This window comes from Giraffa tippelskirchi, chromosome 4 (assembly GCF_054371585.1).
Source record: "Giraffa tippelskirchi isolate mGirTip1 chromosome 4, T2T-mGirTip1v1.2.pri, whole genome shotgun sequence".
NCBI classification, from domain to species: Eukaryota; Metazoa; Chordata; class Mammalia; order Artiodactyla; family Giraffidae; genus Giraffa; species Giraffa tippelskirchi.
In genome coordinates, this window is record NC_137278.1 from 38,283,395 (window position 1) to 38,298,859 (window position 15,465).

The window sequence follows — 15,465 nt, forward strand, 5'->3', positions numbered from 1 at the left end:
TTCAATGAATATTCAGGGTTGATTTCTTTTAGGATTGACTGGTTCAATCTCCTTGCTGTTCAAGGGACTCTCAAGAATCTTCTCCAGTACCACAGGTCAAAAGGATAAATTCTTCAGCACTCTGCCTTCTTTATGGTCCAACTCTCACATCCATACATGACTACCATAGCTTAGACTATACGGATGTTTGTCAGAAAGTGATGTCTCTGCTTTTTAATATGCTGTCTAGGTTTGTCATAGCTTTTCTTCCAAAGAGCAAGTGTCTTTTAATTTCATGGCTACAATCACCATCCACAATGAATTTAGAGGCCAAGAAAATGAAATCTGTCATTGTTTCGATATTTTCTCCATCTATTTGCCATGAAGTGATGGGACCAGATGCCACGATCTTAGTTTTTTCAATGTTGAGTTTTAAGCCAGCTTTTTCATTCTCCTCTTTCACCTTCATTAAGAGGCTCTTTAGTTCCTCTTCACTTTCTGCCATTAAGTGGTATCTTCTGCATATCTGAGGTTGATGATATGTCTCCTGGCAATCTTGAATCCAGCTTGTGCTTCATTGAGTCCTGCATTTAGCATGATGTCCTCTGTATATAAGTTAAGTAAGCAAGGTGACAATATAGAGTCTTGACACACTCCTTTCCCAATTTTGAACCAGTCCATTGTTCCATGTCCGATTCTAACTGTTGTTTCTTGACCTGCATACAGATTTCTCAGGAGGCAGGTAAGGTGGTCTGGTATTCCCATCTCTTTAAGAATTTTCCACAGTTTGTTGTGATCCACACAGTCAATGGCTTTAGTGTAGTCAATGAAGCAGAAGTAGTTTTTTTGGAATTCTCTTGCTTTTTCTATGATCTAGCCAGTCCATCCTAAAGGAGATCAGTCCTGGGTGTTCATTGGAAGGACTGATGTTGAAGCTGAAACTCCAATACTTTGGCCACCTCATGTGAAGAGCTGACTCATTGGAAAAGACCCTAATGCTGGGAAGGATTGGGGGCAGGAGGAGGAGGGGACGACAGAGGATGAGATGGTTGGATGGCATCACCAACTCGATGGACATGGGTTTGGGTAAACTCTGGGAGTTGGTGATGGACAGGGAGGCCTGGCGTGCTGCTATTCATGGGGTCACAAAGAGTCGGACACGACTGAGCGACTGAACTGAACTGAGCAGATGTTGGCAATTTGATCTCTGGTTCCTCTCTTTTAAATCCAGCTTGTACATCTGGAAAATATTGGTTCACATATTGTTGAAGCCTAGCTTGAACGATTATGAGCATAACTTTGCTAGCATGTGAAATGAGCACAATTGTGCTGTAGTTTGACCATTCTTTGGCATTGCCCTTCTTTGGGATTGGAATGAAAACTGACCTTTTCCAGTCCTGTGGCCACTGCTGAGTTTTCCAAATTTGCTGACATATTGAGTGCAGCACTTTCACAGTATCATCTTTTAGGATTTGAAATAGCTCAACGGGAATTCCATCACTTCCACTAGCTTTGTTCATAGTAATGCTTCCTGAAGTCCACTTGACTTCACATCCCAGGATGTCTGGCTCTAGGTGCGTGACCACACCATCATGGCTATCCGGTTCATTAAGACCATTTTTGTACTGTTCTTCTGTGTATTTTTGCCACTTATTCTCTTCTGCTTCTGTTGGGTCCTTGCCATTTCTGTCCTTTATTGTGCCCATCTTTGCAAGAAATGTCCTCTTGGTATCTCTAATTTTCTTGAAGAGATCTTTAGTCTTTCCCATTCTATTGTCTTCCTCTATTTCTTTGCATTGTTCACTTAACTTCACTGAATAAATGGCAAAAAGTATAAATGGAACTGTTTGAAAATAAGCTAAATATTGATATATTATGCCACTCCAGCTATAAATACCTCAGCTTATCTCCTACAATTAAGAACATTCTTCTTCAGCGTCAAAATGCTATTATCACAGCCAAAGGAACTAAGAATTTTCTAATATTCAGGTCGTATACCTGGGTCTGTTACATTTCAGGTGGATTCTTTTACTGCCGAGCCACCAGGGAAACCCTCAAATTTCTCCAATAGTCCTTAAAATATCTTTTATAGCTGTTTTTTTTCCCCAAAGAAAGATCAAATCAAGATTCGTGCATTGCTTGTGGTGCTCATGACTTTTTATTCTCTTTAAATCTAGAGTGGTCCCCCGCCAATCTTTTTAGAACATTCTCTTTTTTTAAGAGATCAGGTATAATGTCCTACATTTTGTGTTTATCTGATTTCTTTATCGTGGCGTCATTTACCATGGTTCTCTACCCACTATATTTTCTGTATCCTGGGAGTTAGTTTCAAAGGCTTTATTAGATTCAATAAAATATTGTGGTAAAGAACATCAGTTCAGGAAGCACATAAGGTCATGCTGGTGGTGACATCTTACCTCCCCACTGTAAAGCTACATTCCTTCTTTCATTAGTAAGTTCTCTACAGGGTGATACTTTTCAGGATGTGCTGGTTGTCCTTGACTGAATCTGTGATTACTTGGCAAGTCAGAAAATGGTGATTTCCTAGTTGTCTCATTTCTTCTCCACATATTAGCTGGCATTCTACAGTGAAACAAGATTTCCCTCCTCTACTGAGGATGAGATGCAGTTCCTCCTCAAAGGCAGGATGAATGTTGTTTCAAATTTCCAGAGCAGAAAGTTAATGAAAATGACTTTCTCTTGTTTTACTTTGCAAAAATATTTATTATTAATATTAGTAACAGTAGTATTTCTATGTAATCATAAATTCATATTTATGTAATGTTTTATTATGAAATAGAGTCACTGTTTTTTTTTTTTCTTTCACTTCCAACTTTGGTAGTTTAAAGCTATTGTTAAATCTTTAATCAGCTGAATAAATGCTGGTGTACTGGGGTCTTCCTTTAAGAAGACCCTGTACATATTTGAGCTTAGGAAGAATTGAAATAGCACCTGTATAATGGAATACATTTTGAGACTCATTACTTGATAAAATGCCAAGAAGTTCACCTGAAAGCATTATGTCAGATGTTTTAAAAGACAGACAATATTTTTTTAAACATTTCTATCTCAGCCTACCTCCTTAATTACTGACTTCTGAAGAAAACAGAAGAAAGATTGTAACAATGATTAAAATTCCCTTAATTAAATGAAAACTATAGTGTTGACTACATAGCTTAATCATAATGTATAGGGTAATAATTAAAAGGGTTTTTTTTTTTCTTCTTGCTGGATGCAGCAGACATCAATTCCATCTAGCTTAAGGAAACTAAAAAAGACCCTGTGGCAATTCAGTCAAAGGTCTGGAGACCCGCTCTCAAGACAGCCACAGTGCCAAGTGCCCCAGCTCCGACTCCTCTGTTCTGTCCTCATCCAGGACAAATTTCCTGGAAGGAGCGCCTGATGGACCTGGTGGAGTCTGAGTTCATCCTGCATCAGTGGCTGAGGTTAGAGAGGTAGGATCATGGAGTTGGGGTGTGGTCCCCTGAATCACTCCTGGGCACGTTCTCAGAGCCTACAGACCATCATCAGTGGGCAGCCTCCACTAAGGAAGCTTCAGATGTTCTTTAAAATGAACCAAATACGTGTTGAGTAAAAATGTGGGAATTTCATTAACTCTGTCATTCTGATAGAGCTGATAGTTTTGTTTTGTTAAAACATCTTAGGTAACTGTGATTTTTTAGTTTTTAGGGGAATACAGATACGGTGCCAGTTTGGAAAAAAAAAGTTTGGGGGGAACAAACATGTGTCATTGATTAGGGAAAATTTATCCAGTCTGCTAATTTCAAACATTATTTCACAGACCAATCAACCTGCTAAGTCATAAAAGGGCTATCTCTTTACCAGGTGGCATGGTTAATATTTAGGCATAGATGATTTTTCCAGGGGCTTCCCAGGTGGCTCAGTGGTAAAAGAATCTGCCTGCCAATGCAGGTGACACAGGAGAGGCTGGTTCAATTCCTAGATGGGGGGAAGATCCCCTGGAGGAGGAAATGGCAACCCACTCCGGTATTTTTGCCTGGAGAATCCCATGAACGGAAGAGCCTGGTGGGCTACAGTCCATGGGGCCACAAAGAGTTGGGCAAGACTGAGTGAATGAGCACACACACAAGCTAGCATTAACACAATTAGGGAATATTCTGGACTTCTCACTTAAGCACTGGAATGGGATGGGAATTATTTGGGGTCTTAATTAGCTCACATTCTTCAATGTGCATTTCCTGATCCAATGTTCAGGACCAGTAGGTGAACCCTCCTGGCTTTTCACCTTGCTCTGTGATAATACACAGGATATCAACGATCATGGGTGCATGCTTGCTGACCTAATGATGCTGACACAGTGGAAGAGTTCAAGCACCAAGACATCTAAGAGAATCCAGTCATTCAGTATTTATGATGGATGCTAAACACCATGGAATGCCAAGAGATGGCCCGGAGGAGGGGAAAAGGTTCCTTCTAGGAATGGATGAGGATGCAGCACTCAGCTGGTTCATCCTGTCACATCTTATGATGCTCCTTCTTCTACAGCTTCCTCCAAACTCCTCATCCAGGAGTTATATTGGCTAAGTGCTTGGAATTTGGAGGGAACGGGGAAAATTTAGCTGAGTTTTTATGGTAAAATCTCTCATATTTCTTCATTGTTTGACACCCACGGCATAGAGTATACCTTGAATCCATAAAAGCTCCTACATTTCTACTAGTTAAATTGCTTTTATTTGAACTTATATTTTGGTAAAACCTCAGAAGCCACGGGCACAGGGGGATTTGTCCTGGTCACTAAAATAGTTTTCATTGCCAGAAATGTTCTTGACAGAAGCAGAAATAATGCATGTGTCCGAGGGCTTTATCTTGGGACTGCACTGCTATCTCTTTCACTTTCACCAATGGGGATCCTCAGTCATGATCTTTTTTTCTGGACACAAGTGGTACTTGAATATATTCTTGTTATAAACATAATAATATATTCTGGCAATACATTCGTATGTAGACTGAATTTGACAGTCTACCCTTAATCGTCTTTCCTTCCCACATCCACTCCCAATCTCACAGGTAAGTACTATTAACAGTTACCTGTATCCTGTTTTTTTTCTATTCAAATGTACATAAATATACACAGTACTTCTTTGCATAAATGCAGTCATACTGGCCTCATTATTCAATTATCTCTTTTTTTTTTGAAATAGCATTTCTTGGCGAGCTCTTCATATTTGTACAAAAGTCAAACACATTCTTCTTCATAGCTGTATAACACTCCATAATATCATGGCTTCATAATTTATTCAACTATTTCCCTATTGATAGTTGGAAATTAAGGGTTTTTTCCTTTTCTTTTTTTTCTTTCTTATTAGTGACAAAGCTGCAATGGACTTTGTGGAATATTAATCTTTAAACCTGTTTACATCTTTAAATTTGTTACACAAATGTTTTTGCAGGACTGTTTCCTAAAATAGGAACACACTCAAAGGGCAATCACTTTAAATATTTATATTTATAACTACAGCTAAATTGTCTTCCAGAAAGACTTGACCAATGAACCGTCCTCCTTATCACCGAAAGCTGTCAACATTTTAGACTTTAAAACTTGACAGTCAAGAACTCTTTCATCATATAAAATGATCTTAAAGGATACATCCATCCCAATGCTCATTACAACACTGTTTACAATAGCCAAGACATGGAATCAACCTAAATGTCCGTTGACAGAGGGATGAATAAAGAAGATGTGGTACATATATACAATGGAATGTTACTCGGCCATTACAAAGAATGAAATAATGCCATTTGCAGCAATTTGGATGGACCTAGAAATTGTCATACTGAGTGAAGTAAGTCAGACATAAGAGGAAAAATATATGACACCACTTACATGTGGAATCTAAAAAGAAATGATACAAATGAACTTACTTACAAAAGAGAAACAGTCTCACAGAGAATGAACTTTTAGTTGCTGGGGGAAGGACGAGGGGACGGGACAGTTAGGGAGTTTGGGACGGACATGTACACACTGCTATATTTGAAATGGATAACCAACAAGAACCTACTGTATAGTACATGGAACCCTGTTCAATGTTATGTGGCAACCTGTATGGGAGGGGAGTTTGGGGGAAACTTGTGTATACGTATGGCTGAGTATATGTATATATATATATATATATATAAACATAACATATGTATGTTTAGATACATATAAACATGTGTATGTAGAGCCCTTCACTATTCACCTGAAACTACTACATAATCAGCTATACTCCAATACAAAATAAAAAGTTAAAAGAAAACCTCATTAATTTGTACCCATGTACACTGAGGCTGAATACATTTTCACATACACATTCTAACTTGTTTCTGCAGATAGAAAGGGAAGCTGTTAATTTTTGCTGACCTTGTATCTAGCCAATTTAAAAAATATCCTTGTTAATTTTAATAATTTTTCAGTTCATGTGTTTCCTAAGTAGTCAAATATGTTGCAAATAGTAACAGGCTTTTTTTTTTTTCTAGCCAATACGGAAAACTATCATTTCTCTTCATTTCTATTACCCAGGGGTGGAATACTCAGAACATGAAATTGTAGAGGTGATCATGGAGACTCTTGTCTCATTTCAAACTTCTTCTCTGGGAACACTTCTAATGTTTCTGTATGAACTGGGATGTTTGCTGTAAATTTCTAATATTGGGTTAGCCAAAAAGTTTGTCTGGGTTAAAGTCAGAATGAAATTTTTGACCAACCCAATAAATACTTTCATCAAGTTAAAGCAGTTTAATTCTACTCCTAGCTTTCCAAGTGTTTTCTTTTTGTTTTCTGAAGAACAGTGTTGAATTATCAAGTACTTTTTTTGGATTTTTATGAGATCATAAGTTGTTCCTTTCTTAATGTGATCAGTGATGTTAATGTGATGAATTACATTCATAGATTAACTGACACTGAACTACCCTTATATTCTCAGCATAAATCCTGCTACGTCATGGTATCTTAATGCACTGTTGAAGACAAGTTGAGTAATAATTTAGGATATTTATGTCTATGTTCAAGTTGAAATAAATCTGTAAGTTTTTCAGTGATGTCATTGGCTGATTTGAAGAACTGGAGAGTTATCCATGTCTTTCCACACTTTGTAATAGTTCTTATAACAGGAGAACTATTTGCTGAACAAAGATTTAATAGCCTTACTTGTAATCCCCAGCATTTAGTACCACACTAGGAGCAGAATTTTGAATACTTTCTATTTCCTCTAGAGCTATTGATCTATTCAGATTTTAAACCTATTTTAAAGTAAATTTTGATTATATTTTTAGAGAAAGTCATACATTTATCTAGATTTACAAATTTATTGACAAGAAGTTGTACATATTATATTATAAAAACTTTACATCATTCCTATGTATATATAGTTCTAACCTTTTTGGTTTCTGATATTTGTCTTTTTTCACCACAGGTCTATTTTATCAGTCATTTCAAAGAATTATTTTTGTGTATTATTGATCAAGTCTACTGCTTTTTTTAATCTTTTATTCCAAGTTTTACTTTATTAATTCTGCCCTATTTTCTTTGGGTTTATTTTTGATGCTTTTGGCTTATTTCTTGAGAACACTACTTAGTTCATTTGTAGTCTTTCATTTGTAGTCTTTTTCCTAATATGTACGTGCGTGCATGCTAAGTCACTTCAGTTGTGTCTGACTCTTTGCAACCCTATGCACTGTAGCCTGCCAAGCTCCTCAGTCCATGGGATTTTCCAGCAAAGAGTAGTGGAGTGGGATGCCGTGCCCTCCTGCAGGGTATCTTCCCAACCCAGGGATTGAACTCTCATTTCTTATGTCTCCAGCATTGTCAGGCAGGTTCTTTACCACTAGCACCAATTAAGGCTATATATAAATACATATTAAGGCTATATATAACAGAAGAACTATACATAAAAGGTCGTCATGACCCAGATAACAACGATGGTATGATCACTCACCTAGAGTAAGACATCCTGGAATATGAAGTCAAGTGGGCCTTAGGAACCATCACTATGAACAAAGCTAGTAGAGGTGATGGAATTCCAGTTGAGTTATTTCAAATCCTAAAAGATGATGCTGTGAAAGTGCTGCACTCAATATGCCAGCAAATGTGCAAAACTCAGCAGTGGCCACAGGACTGGAAAAGGTCAGTCTGACTGCCACAGGTCAGTTTTCATTCTAATCCCAAAGAAAGGCAATGCCAAAGAATGCTCAAACTATAGCATAATTGTACTCATCTCACACGCTAGTAAAGTAATGCTCAAAATTCTCCAAGTCAGGCTTCAACAATATGTGAACTGTGAACTTTCAGATGTCCAAGCTGGTTTTAGAAAAGGCAGAGGAACCAGTGATCAAATTGCCAACATCCACTGGATCATCGAAAAAGCAAGAGAGTTCAGGGAAAACATCTACTTCTGCTTTATTGACTATGCCAAAGCCTTTGACTTTGTGGATCACAATAAACTGTGGAAAATTCTTCAAGAGATGGGACCACCTGATCTGCCTCCTGAGAAATTTGTATGCAGGTTAAGAAACAACAGTTAAAATGGACATGGAACAACAGACTGCTTCCAAATCAGAAAGGAGTACGCCAAGGCTGTATATTGTCATTCTGCCTATTTAACTTATATGCTTATTTAACTTATATACATCATGCAAAATGCTGGGCTGGATGAAGCACAAGCTGGAATCAAGATTGCCAGGAGAAATATCAATAACCTCAGATATGCAGATGACACCACCTTTACGGCAGAAAGTGAAGAGGAAATAAAGAGCCTCTTGATGAAAGTGAAAGAGGAGAGTGAAAAAGTTGGCTTAAAACTCAACATTCAGAAAACTAAGACCATGGCATCTGGTCCCATCACTTCATGGCAAATAGATGGGGAAAACAATGGAAACAGTGACAGACTTTATTTTGGGGGGCTCCAAAATCACTGCAGACGGTGACTGCAGCCATGAAATTAAAAGACACTTGCTCCTTGGAAGAAAAGCTATGACCGACCTAGACAGCATATTAAAAAGCAGACATTACTTTGCCAACAAAGGTCTGTCTAGTCAAAGCTATGGTTTTTCCAGTAGTCATGTATTGATGTGAGAGTTGGACTATAAAGAAAGCTGAGTGCCAAAGAATTGATGCTTTTGAACTGTGGTGTTGGAGAAGATTCTTGGAGGGTCCTTTGGACTGCAAGGAGATCCAACCAGTCCATCCTAAAGGAAATCAGTCCTGAATATTCATTGGAAGGACTGATGTTGATGGTGAAATTCCAATACTGTGGCCACCTGATGTGAAGAACTGATTCATTTGAAAATACTCTGATGCTGGGAAAGATTGAGGGCAGGAGGAGAAGGGGACAACAGAGGATGAGATGGTTGGATGGCACCACAGACTCGATGGACATGAGTTGAGTACGCTCCAGGAGTTGGTGATGGACAGGGAAGCCTGGTGTGCTGTAGTCCGTGGGGTCACAAAGAATTGGACACGACTGAGTGACTGAACTTAAGTGCATAACTGTAGGAGTCAAAGAATGAAGCAGGGAGTCCAAGTTGCCAGCAGTGGAAGTTCAGATATAGAGTCAAATTCTGGATATATTCTGAAAGTAGATCCATCAAGATTTTGCTGAGTGTAGGAGAAAGTGGGTGGTCAAGAATAATGTCAAGTTGTTTAGCCTGATCAGGAGAGGAAGGTTTGCGAGGGAGCAAAAAAAAGGCAATTAGAATTCAATCCTGAACATGTGAAGTTCGAGATGTCTATCAATCAAGTGGAGATGTTGAACAGACAGTTGGATATGTAAGTCTGGAATTTAGAGAAGAGGTCAAGGCTTGAGTTACAAATTTAGAATTATTGTTAAAACAACAACAAAAAACAGATTACATGAAGCAAATGAATGTAAATAGGAAAGTAAAGACCAAGGACTCTGCTGTAGGGTACTCTGAGCATTAAGAGCTCAGGAAAAAACTAAACACCCAGCAATGGACACTGGGAGTAAGGTAGAAAAAACCACAAGATATTCTAATTTCCTAGAAAAAAAATGAAGGAAGTGTCTGCAGGAGGTAGGAGTGACTTGTTTCAAACACTGCAGAAAGTTCAAGAAGAATGAGGGTTTAGAATTGATGACAGGATTTAGAGGAGTGATCATAGATGCTCTTGACCACGGCAGTTGCAATGGAGAGGTGATAAGGAAAGCTTGACTTGAAAGACTTTCAAAGGAGGAAAAGCATTTGTGACAGCAGGTATAGACAACATTTTGGGAATTTTCAAACACCACTCCCTGCTGTTACAGGGAGAAGAGAACTGGAGTAGTAAAGCTGCAGGGAAAAGTGAAATTGGTGGGAAGATTTTATTTGTTTTTAGGATGGAAGAAATATTTACATGGTGATGGGAATGGTTCAGTATATAGGAAAAAAAGGATGAAATGGGAGCAAAAGGGAAGAATAACCAGTGTGAAATCCATGAGAATGTAAGAGGCGCCTGAATGTGGGGGATTGGCTTTAAACAGGAATGCAGACGATTCATCTGTAATATCTGAAAGACAACAGAGAGTATGGGAATAGCTGGGGGATAGATAGACACAGGTGAGAGTCTGTGCGAGTTCTCATCTAATAGCCTCCATTATCTCCAAGAAGTAGGAAGTCAAATCTAACCTCAGTGCTTGCACTTGCATCCATTCTGCAGCAACTACAATGTTTGCTGCTTTCTCTCTCAACAGTCCTCTGCTTTTAGCTTCTGCAACACAGCAAGTTCCTGACATCCCTATTCTTCCTCTAATTCCTCTGATGTCTTCATCATCTTTCTACTCCTTCAATGTTGACACTCAAGTTCATGTCTTCAACTCTTTTCCCTATTTATCACTCACCCCTTTAGTGATTACAGACATTACTAGTGTTCACTCTATCTGGTTCTCATCTTTTTGGGGCACCAAAACTGTTATTTCTGAGGCCCCTTTAAGTGGGCATGGCCATGTGACTTCCTCTGGACAATGGGCTGTGAACATGAGTGACACTTCTCGCCGGAAACATTTAATTAACAGGGTACAGCACTTCACTTTCTCTATTCCCCTTGTAGTCATGATGGGTAAGTTTCATGTTCCAGTGGTGCAACTACAAGATGACAGAGCTTCCGAAATCCTGGAATGATGAGCTGCCACATGAAAGACAGTGGCCTGAAGATTCACCCAACACAAAATCTTGGTTTAAGAAAACTTTCCTTGTGTTAAGGCACTGTGATTTGGGGGTTATCCCACCACAACTAGCCTAATTGAATGGTGGTTGTTTTGTTCAGTTGCTAAGTCATGTCCAACTCATTGCAACCTCATGAACTGTAGCATACCAGGCTCCCCTGTCCTCCACTATCTCCTGGAGTTTGCTCAAATTCCTGTCCATTGAGTCAGTGATGCTATCTAACCATCTCATCCTCTGCCACCCCTTCCACTTTTGCCTTCAATCTTTCCAACATTAGGGTCTTTCCAATGAGTCAGCTCTTCACATCAGGTGGCCTAAGTACTAGAGCTTCAGCTTCAACATCAACATTAGTCCTTTCAATGAATATTCAGGGTTGATCTCCTTCCTGTCTAAGGGACTCTCAAGAGTCTTCTCCAGCACCACAATTCAAAAGCATCAATTCTTTGGCACTAAGCCTTCTTTATGGTCCAATTCTAATATCCGTACATGACTACTGGAAAAAACATACCTTTGACTAGACAGATCTTTTTCGCTAAATTAATGTCTCTGCTTTTTAATACACTATCTAGGTTTGTCACAGCTTTCCTTCCAAGGAGCAAACATCTTTTAATTTCAAAGCTATAGTCACTGTCTGCAGTGATTTTGAAGCACAACAAAGTAAAATCTGACACTGATATGTATAGTGACTTAATTAAATGATTCTCAAAATGTTGAGACTTAAGATTTCTCTAACTCATAAAAACTATTGAGGACCCCAAAGAGCTTTCATTTATGAGGGTCATATCTATAGATACTCACCATTTTTGAAATTATAATTGAGAAATTTATTTGCTAATGATTTTTAAAATAATCCATTATATATAAACACAAATATATTTTATGATAACCTTTTAATTTAGTAAAATAAGTGGCACTGCTTCACATTTTTGTAAATTCTTTAATGCCTGGCTTAATAGAAAACAGCTAGATTCTCATGTCTGCTCTTGTATGTTGTTTTGCTTGAAGTATACAGAGAAAATTAGGGCTTAAAAAGATATGTAATTGGAAAAGGAAGTAGTTTCATATGCTTTTCAGACAATTGTGATTATTTTCGATGTGCCACCAAAAATAAACAGCAGCTTCCGAAATGTGTTAGGCACAACGTATTATCTGAAGTCATATTAATGAACTTTACAGACTCTGTTACACTAAGTTTCATCGGCCTATCTTATGCTTTGAGTGGATCTTTTACCCATGCCTGATTTTATAATATGCGTTAGTCATTGGGAAAACATTGGCTTGCTCAGTTTTGTAGATCTTCCAAATATTGACACATTTCATTGTATTATATCACCAATATCATCAGAACAGTTTTTAAAGTTTTGGAGAGCTAACAAGCTCAGTGACATATAGAAGCTTTCTAAAACTCTAATTTTTCTTTGAAAGCTCATTTTTACAATTATAATACATAGTGTTCGTTGTTTTCCTTGGGGAAAAAATAGGCTAAGTTCATTTTTGAGGAAGTGCCAGCCACACACTCCATTCTGAATAACCGTAGTATGTCTGCCAGTCATTTTCGAAGATAAAAGTTGTGTTCCATGAAAAAAATCTACAAGTTCAGCTTGCAACTCAATCAAGACAAAGGCTCTTCCTCAAGAACGAAACTGTATTTCAATACACAGCAAGACAGCCATTTAAATTATAGTCCAGCATTCCTTTCTTGGACTATTGCATTTCTACCCATTATGTTATTTGCATATTTGCCTCACTGCCTTTGCGAGCTCTCTGGATTGTAGAAGCTATGTCCTTTTCTTCCTGTATTCTGTAGTCACTGTTACCGAATGAATAAATATTCCTATCTTCCCCAGTAGACTGTAAGGACATTGAAAACAGAAACTCCATGTTATTCTTCTTTGAGTCACCAGCACCTAAGACAGGGTCTTGGGCACAACAGAGTACAACTGTGGTTGCTTATGATAATCAAATTTATTGTGTACATTATATCACGATGGCCAGTAACAATCTCAGCAATAATTATTCTTTATCATTTTTCTTTCAATACCTACTGTGGAGGAGCAGCTTTGTAGGTTTGCAGACTGGCAGGAAGAACACACACACACACACGCGCACACACACAGACACTCTCTTACATATTTCTCCTCAAGAAAGAGAAAGTAATGGGAACAAGAAGGTGGACTCAAAGAGCAGGGCTAGATGTAGCATGTTGGTGTGTGGTTTCTGCCTCCATGGGATGTGTTGGTGATACTGAACTTTGCACAGATAAATCAGAAGAAAGTCACTATCAATTTACCTTTACACCACCATTCTGCAAAAATTACGCTCACAATCTATTTCATTATAATGAATGTTTACAATCATTAGGATCTTCTAGTTCTAGAAATAGTATCAACAATGCCATCCTCAACCTGAGTGAAAAGCAGAATCAGTACCCACGTGTCACTGAAAATCTTCATGTCTCTAGCTTCCCAAGGTCCCAGAAAACCCACCTCACTTCAAGAAGTCGACAAAAAACATTTGCTTTTAGAATTAAGCACATTAGTGAGAAAAATGTGATGACCATTCTTAGCTTGAAGGAGGAAGTTAGGATATAGTTTAAATTCTATGAATACCATGATAGGGACAGTTGGCTTTCAATCCACTGTTTAGGACAGCAACTAAATCAAGTTTTGTTAGCAATGCTTTTGAGCCAACCAATTTCATCACTTTTGCCTCTATTTTGAAAATCATAGACTTAAATATAGTCCAAGTAGAAAATTTTCATTACTTAAATATAGTCCAAGTAGAAAATTTTCATTACAATGAAGTTAAATATTTATACATTTGTTATACCCAAAAGTGTCTTCAGGATGTTTATGAAAGGCACATCAAACTATTCTTAAAAATTAACATGAGCTATCATATAACTTCTAAGAAGAATATATTCTGATATTGAATGCCTTTCTTTCTAAAAGGCCAATGTCACCTTTTGCATTCTTTATCATAGCCTTCTTGACACATATAATTCATATGCCATAAAATTCCCCCATAGAAAGTATACAATTCAGTGGATTTTAGTATATTTACAGAGTTTTACATCATCACCACTAATTTTAGAACATTTTTATCAATTCAGAAAGATACTCTTCTCTCTAGACCCCGGCAACTACCAATTCACTTTCTGTCTCTATGGATTTGCCTGTTCTGGATATTTCACATAATTGAGCTTATACAATTTGTGGCCTTTTGTGTCTGACTTCTTTCACTTACCATAATGTTTCCAAGGTTTATCCATGCTGTAGCATGTTTCAACCCTTCACTTCTTTTTTTTGACCAAAAAATATTTGGTTGTAAAGATAGACTACATTTTGCTTATCCACGTATCAGCTGATAAGACATTCAGGTGTTTCCACTTTTGACTGTTACAAATGATGTTTCTATGGACACTGTGTACAAGTTTTCATGTGAACACATGTTTTTAATTCCTTTGGGATATATCTAGGAACGCATCAAGAAACACTCTAAGGATTAAGTTTGTGCAAAGTGAAAGTGAAAGTAAGTTCAAAGAATTTTTTTCACAGGTTTGTCAAGCCCTGAAGACTAAAGGAATATTAGAAAATTAGTTTCTAAGTAACAATAGAGATAAAAATTAGAATAAAAGATAATAGAAAAATATTTATCTTTTCTTTGCTGTAGTATAAGTAAATTTTAATATTATGCAATTATTTGAAAACACTAAGAAAACAACTACAAATCTGTCTTACTCTTTTAAGATATGCCCTTTTAGGTCCTCTTAGAATATAAAATATTAATGCTTAACGAGGAAACCTTTGGTTTATGATTTACGATTTCAAAGCTATATTTACTGCTGTTTGTACAAACCCAAATTAAATATTCTAAACTATATCTCAAAGATTCTAAGTCATTTAAAATGAAGAGTATTACATAGCCTAAAGGAGTTTAAGAACAGAGATGCAGAAATATTATACTACATAAAACTGGAGAAGAAGGGGTTTCTTCTTGAAACAAAAGGCCAGAATCTTGAATGCTGGCAGACAACTTGCTACTCTCATCTGAGGGAAAAAAAAACTAATATTATTCAAGAAAATTATAGTTAAAAATAATTCCTGTATTCTTAAGAATAGCATATTGAGAGTTAAAAGCATCAGGCAGGACTTGTTTGAAAAAGAAATGGTCAAATTCTTTCAGGTTTTCTACTTTTAAACTCAGACATACAGTAAATTACAGACTTTGGACACAAAATAACATTCCCTGCATGGTGGACATTTCTATAGCCTAGTTGAATCTATTTTCAGTATCCATTTTGTACTAATT

General features: G+C 37.4%; 1 protein-coding gene across 3 annotated transcripts in view; it reads right to left on the reverse strand.

Moving 5' to 3' along the window:
* APLF (aprataxin and PNKP like factor) overlaps positions 1-15,465 on the reverse strand; it is a 142,101-nt gene that overhangs the window by 33,371 nt on the left and 93,265 nt on the right. The gene's annotated exons all lie outside the window — the stretch shown is intronic.